Consider the following 7,486-nt stretch of genomic DNA (forward strand, 5'->3'; position numbering starts at 1 on the left):
TCCCACAGGACTGCAAGGTGGGTTGTTTCCACCCAGGAGACGGACTGAATCCAGGCTCAATCGAGGCAGTGTGACATCTCTAGCCACCACTACCACAAACTGACCATATCTTATACACTGGACAGTCACTGGAGCAAAGAGAGCAGGTTATTGGTGAAGAGAAGTTTAACATGAACTCCTTTACATTGACTCAACAATCTTACCTGCCTTCCCATTGTAACACCGCTGTCCGTTAAAGCAGCAGTTGAGCGCTCCACAGTCAGCACCACTGATACCATCTGGGCCACATTGGATCTGCTCATAATCAGCTACAGCACATTTGTCAAGGGGCTCTGCCTGCACCACTGGCTGCTTAGACTGAACCTGCTGAGGAACCTGCTGTTGAATCTGTTGACTAGCTTGTTGTTGAACCCACTGAGGAGACTGTTGACTAGCTTGTTTCTGAACCTGCTGATTAGCTTGTGCCTGAACCCACTGAGGAGATTGTTGACTAGCTTGTTTTTGAACCTGCTGATTAGCTTGTGTCTGAACCCACTGAGGAGACTGCTGACTAGCTTGTTTCTGAACCCACTGAGGAAACTGTTGACCAACTTGCTTCTGAAGCCGCTGGTCAGTTTGCTGTAACATCAGAGCTTGAGGATTCTGGGGCAGATTACTCCACTGTGGAACAGCATGACAGAAAGCACAAAACCACACACAAAGTGCCAGAGACTGCACTGCACACCAACTTCCTGCCATTGTTCAACAGCTAGTCACACTGTTGAGATGCTGCCCTTTGGTCTTTTTGTATTCTACAGATTTTGGCTAATTAACGATAATATTTAGCAAAGAGCTATAACTGTACTGAAAAGTGCATTGTTTTTAATAAAAGTAACATAGTTTTATTGGTTTTTGGCCAAACGTCAACCTCACTATATCCACTATCTCAACCTATCTCCCTTTATTAAACTGAGCAAAAACACATGAAATAACAATTAATTTTAAGATTTAATCTCCTTTAAACCAGAAGTAAAGCATGATGGGAAGTAGAAATTTGTTGTAACTCATTCTGTAAAGATATTTATGTTGTGTGTACACATTAATATGGGAAATTCAATATACAGTAAGGCTACACAATAAAGGATACAACTTTATGGATATTACATGTAATGTTATTTATGTCTTAATTACTAAATATTGTATGTGTTAAAATATAGCCATACACGGTCAATGCATACATTGCAGTAGCTATATTAAAAAAGGCTTTAGTTTCCTTTATTTCCTTTATATTTCCTTTAATATAGGCAATTTTGCATATAATTGCAGTATATTCCCATATATTTGTTTCGTAATAGTGTTCTACCTATACAAACTATTTGTTAACAGTAATATCAGCAATATTTAATTAAATAATTAAACCTCAAAAATAGCCTTAGTTCTGTCATCACAAACTGCACGTGTCAACGCACCGCGGCCAGGCGGAAATCAATCGCGGGTTCATTGCCTCCTTCTATGATATGATTGCCTCGAAGTGTCGAGCTCCCAGTAAGATTTGTGTTTGTCTTGTCATTCTCAATGCAAATGTTAACTTATTTAATAGCAAGATTTGCTAAAAGATTTGTAAATTGTTTGTTTCTGTAATCATGTCGGTGCCACAGCCTTAGTGTTAGGTATCGTAACGTTAGCCTAATTATGCTGCAAAATCAAGCTCTTCTCTTATATCCAATCCTCTTTCAATTCAAATTCATGACCAGTGTTTTGTTTTCCTCTGTTCTCTGCATATCCACATTCATCAATACATCATGCTTCAGGTCAGAGGTCACTCTTTTTGCGTAAGTAGACACGCACGGTTCACTGCCGGAAGATATTTTAGTCTATGAAGTCAAAAATATGGTTATTTTTCTAATAAAAAAATGCATAGCTTCTCTTCAGAAGGCCTTTATTAAAATATTTTTTTAAATGTCCTGATAATTTACTCACTCCCATGTCATACAAGATGTTCATGTCTTTCTTTCTTCAGTCGAAAAGAAATGATGTTTTTTGAAGAAAATATTCCAGGATTTTTCATCATATAATGGTTTTCAGTTGCAACCAAAATACTGAAGGTCCAAATCAATGCAGTTCCGCCTCTGTGTTTACAAAGCACTCATGTGGAGACTAATACAAATGCCCTTTAGCACACAAAAAAGGTAAAACAACAATATATGATGATTTTGAAGTTGAAAATTGTGTTTTTGCTAAAGGGCGTTTGTATTAGTCTTCACACGAGCGCTTTGTAAACACAAGGGCGGGACTTCTGCTTACGTCTATGTGACCATTTACATGTGATTATGTCATCCTTGGCACCTCGCAGAGCTGAGCAAGTTGAACAATTAAGGTTAAAAAATATATTCATTTTTTTTAAATGATCATTTGACTAGATAAGACCCTATTCCTTATCTGGGATCACGCAGAGGCTATGAAGCCCTTTAAAACTGCATTGATTTTGACCTTCAACATTTTGTTTGCAATTGAAAAGCATTATATGATGAACAATCCTGGAATGTTTTCTTCAAGAAACTTAATTTCTTTTCCACTGAAGAAAGACATGAACATTTTGGATGAGATGGGGGTAAGTAAATTATCAGTCAATTTTCATTTTGGTGTGAACTAATCTGTTAATTATCTTTGATTGATGGTCATTATACTGTGTTCAATGTATTTTGTTGTTGTTTTTTGGCTTTTGTTTTTTTTTTCCTGAGCAAAGTTCAGTTTTCTATCAAGTTAGAATTGTAAATTACTCATGTGGAGTATAATTTGAGTGTTTCATTTTGTGTTGAAATAAAAGTGTTTCCATCACAAATGTGTGTATGCCATTGATTGAAATCATATGTTTAGTATATGCAGAGATGTTGTAATATTGACTGAAATCATGTATGATTATTGTATGTAGTTTATATGTATATTATATAAACTTGAAAAGCTGACACACAGTTTCCCTATTTTCTGTTTTCTGTGTGCTCTTTAGTATGAAATGGGCCAGAAACGGTCTGATTTTATGTATGACATACAGTATTGTTCAAAATAATAGCAGTACAATGTGACTAACCAGAATAATCAAGGTTTTTAGTATATTTTTTATTGCTATGTGGCAAACAAGTTACCAGTAGGTTCAGTAGATTGTCAGAAAACAAACAAGACCCAGCATTCATGATATGCACGCTCTTAAGGCTGTGCAATTGGGCAATTAGTTGAAAGGGGTGTGTTCAAAAAAATAGCAGTGTCTACCTTTGACTGTACAAACTCAAAACTATTTTGTACAAACATTTTTTTTTCTGGGATTTAGCAATCCTGTGAATCACTAAACTAATATTTAGTTGTATGACCACAGTTTTTTAAAACTGCTTGACATCTGTGTGGCATGGAGTCAACCAACTTGTGGCACCTCTCAGCTGTTATTCCACTCCATGATTCTTTAACAACATTCCACAATTCATTCACATTTCTTGGTTTTGCTTCAGAAACAGCATTTTTGATATCACCCCACAAGTTCTCAATTGGATTAAGGTCTGGAGATTGGGCTGGCCACTCCATAACATTAATTTTGTTGGTTTGGAACCAAGACTTTGCCCGTTTACTAGTGTGTTTTGGGTCATTGTCTTGTTGAAACAACCATTTCAAGGGCATGTCCTCTTCAGCATAGGGCAACATGACCTCTTCAAGTATTTTAACATATGCAAACTGATCCATGATCCCTGGTATGCGATAAATAGGCCCAACACCATAGTAGGAGAAACATGCCCATATCATGATGCTTGCACCTCCATGCTTCACTGTCTTCACTGTGTACTGTGGCTTGAATTCAGAGTTTGGGGGTCGTCTCACAAACTGCCTGTGGCCCTTGGACCCAAAAAGAACAATTTTACTCTCATCAGTCCACAAAATGTTCCTCCATTTCTCTTTAGCAGAGGTGGAAAGTAACAAATTACATTTACTCGCGTTACTGTAATTGAGTAGTTTTTCTGTGTACTTCTACTTTTTTAAGTAGTTTTAAAAATCTGTAATTTTACTTTTACTTAAGTACATTTTGATTAAAGTATTGTACTTCGCTACATTTTAAACCACATCCGTTACTGAGAAAAAAAAATCATTAATGCAAAGAGAGGAGGAAAAAGACCGCGATCCGGAAATGACTATTGAATAGAGGGCGCGGGGCGCGGGAGAGAACCTATTTTTTTTACAGTCTATGGAGAGAACATATGCACGCAAATATCAGATGGAGACGAACAAGACAGATGTCAGTGACGCAGACCCAGGTGAAAGCAAAACCCCGTCGTGAACTCCTGGCTAGTATGGAAATACTTTGGATATAGAAAAAAATAATGTGGTGTTGTCCTGGCGGATATCAAATTTGCACAAAATGTGGATGCAAATGAAGAAACACATAGAACATGTTCGGGCACACATCCCTCTGTGCAAATAAAGGTATGTTTATAACTTAGGCCGATTGATTTCTGTGACGCAGAGGGAATCCCGGAATCCAGTCATGAACATTAACTTTACATTATAACGTAGATTTGGTGTAATACACGCAAACTGGTGGATGAACGAAAAACTCGAATGTAGAGCTGTAGGCCTTAGAAATAAATCAAATCGCGACATGGTCTGTGGACAAACATTTGTAACGCTTGTGTCCGGGTGAAAAATGCGGATAGCTCACTTAATATATCTGGAGTGGATGCAAACACGGAGGCGATTGACGTCAAACAGATCGCGCTTTATTTCCCGCTGAACTCTCATCACAAACTCCATTTCCGTCCACAGCATTACTCAATAAAACAAAATAACTGACTGTTAGCAACAGAAAAACAGAGAATAATCCCCACACATGGGAGCTCAAAACTCAGTGCGCACATACACAAGATGCAGAACTCGTTTTCAGGGAGCGCGCGCAGCTCTTAAAGGGGCCACACTATATTTCTACTCGTTACACATTGAATGCTATATGAATATATGATCTGCTTGTTCTCTCTCTGTGAATGAGCTGCTCCGTCTACTACATATGGACTCTATTATTCTTAAACATTTTTACGAATTAATGATAAAAATAAGTTGTTAATCTAATTCATAATAATTTATTGCATTTAGTTTATTAGACATGTTTTATTGAAATTTTGATAAACAAAATAAACAAATGGTTTTAAGTTTGTTATAATAAAGCATTTGTTCAACCAAATAAAAAAAGACCAATCTTCTTCATTCATTTAACATCATTTTAACAAGTGATAATAACCATCATTTAATAATAGGTACAGTAAATGTTTAATTGATGTTTTCTGAGATAGTTGTCATATCGTGAAAATCTCATTCTATCACAACCCTACAGGGGAGTCCCCCACCCCCACTGTTAAAAAAGTAACTAAGCAACTTTTACTCTGAGTAGATTTTAAATGAGCTACTTTTTACTTTTACTTGAGTAAATTTTTAGACCAGTAATTTTACTTGTACTTAAGTAAAATTTCATTGAAGTAACAGTACTTTTACTTGAGTAGAATATTTTGTTACTTTTTCCACCTCTGCTCTTTAGGCCAGTTGATGTGTTCTTTGACAAATTGTAACCTCTTCTGCAAATGCCTTTTTTTTAACAGAGGGACTTTGCGGGGGATTCTTGAAAATAGATTAGCTTCACACAGACGTCTTCTAACTGTCACAGTACTTACAGGTAACTCAAGACTGTCTTTGATCATCCTGGAGGTGATCATTGGCTGAGCCTTTGCCATTCTGGTTATTCTTCTATCCATTTTGATGGTTGTCTTCTGTTTTCTTCCACATCTCTCTGGTTTTGCTCTCCATTTTAAGGCATTGGAGATCATTTTAGCTGAACAGCCTATCATTTTTTGCACCTCTTTATAGGTTTTCCCCTCTCTAATCAACTTTTTAATCAAAGTACACTGTTCTTCTGAACAATGTCTTGAACGACCCATTTTCCTCAGCTTTCAAATGCATGTTCAACAAGTGTTGGCTTCATCCTTAAATAGGGGCCACCTGATTCACGCCTGTTTCTTCACAAAATTGATGACCTCAGTGATTGAATGCCACACTGCTATTTTTTTTTAACACACCCCTTTCAACTAATTCAACTAATTGCCCAATTGCACAGCCTTAAGAGCGTGCATATCATGAATGCTGGGTCTCATTTGTTTTCTGAGAATCTACTGAACCTACTGGTAACTTGTTTGCCACGTAGCAATAAAAAAAATATACGAAAAACCTTGATTATTCTGGTTAGTCACATTGTACTGCTATTATTTTGAACAATACTGTATATGGGACTTACATTAAACATATAAGATAATTCTGACTGATTTAAGTAAGGAAGATATATGGTTACCATATATGAACCATATAGTTTTTTTTTTCTTTTTCATATGGGGTAGTAGATAACTAGGTGTTGGATTGTCCTTAATTTATTAAAAATACGTAAGGTGGCTTTGTCACGTCTCACTCCGCAATGGGAGTGTTGATGTCAGAATACCTTTTGTCCAGCTGCAATGTTTTTGATCCTTTTCTAACTCATCAAACTTGGAACATACTCTGCAAGAATACGACATTTGTTTGTTTTCTCGAGGTGGCAAGAACAAGAACAAAGTTCGTTCTCCAACTCTACTGACCTTACCTTGTATCAGTCTCTTCTCTCTTCTTTCTCTACAAATGTCTCCACTGCTAAAACAACATACTACCACAACAAAATCAACAATTGCTCTGACTCCCGCGCACTCTTTAAAACATTCTCCTGTCTTCTTTGTCCTCCTCCTCCCCCTCCTTCATCAACTCTTACAGCTGATGACTTTGCATCATATTTCACAAACAAAACCGCTCTAATCAGCAACCAGTTCTCCTCACCACAAACTGAGACGCACATCTCAACAACTAACGCAAACACGGTTCCATCCTTCTCTCTGCTCTCTGAGGCAGATATCCTTTTTAATCACCCTACTACCTGTCCACTTGATTCTATACCCACTCACCTCCTTCAGGCCATTTCTTCTTCAATCACTCCTGCACTCACTTACATTGTCAACACTTCTATCCACATGGGAACCTTTCCCACAGCATTTAAGCAGGCTCGGGTAACCCGACTGCTTAAGAAACCCTCTCTGAATCCAGCACTTTTAGAAAACTACCGACCGGTATCCCTTCTGCCTTTCATTGCAAAGACCCTTGAGCGAGTTGTGTTCAATCAACTCTCTATGTTTCTTGAACAGAACAACCTCCTGGACAACAACCAATCCGGCTTCAAAAGCGGCCACTCGACTGAGACTGCCTTGTTCTCGGCAACTGAGGCACTGAGACTGGCAAAGCAGCTTCCAAATCCTCAGTGCTCATCCTGCTGGAACTGTCTGCTGCTTTTGACACACACTGCATGAAAAGTGGGATTTTCGTCAGTAAGCGGCACTGTAGATTGTCGTGGAAGATCAGGTTTACGACTGCACACGGCAGTTTGCAGGCGACACCGAAAACTGCCGTG

The sequence above is a fragment of the Pseudorasbora parva genome, chromosome 9, assembly GCF_024679245.1.
Source record: "Pseudorasbora parva isolate DD20220531a chromosome 9, ASM2467924v1, whole genome shotgun sequence".
Classification (NCBI taxonomy): domain Eukaryota; kingdom Metazoa; phylum Chordata; class Actinopteri; order Cypriniformes; family Gobionidae; genus Pseudorasbora; species Pseudorasbora parva.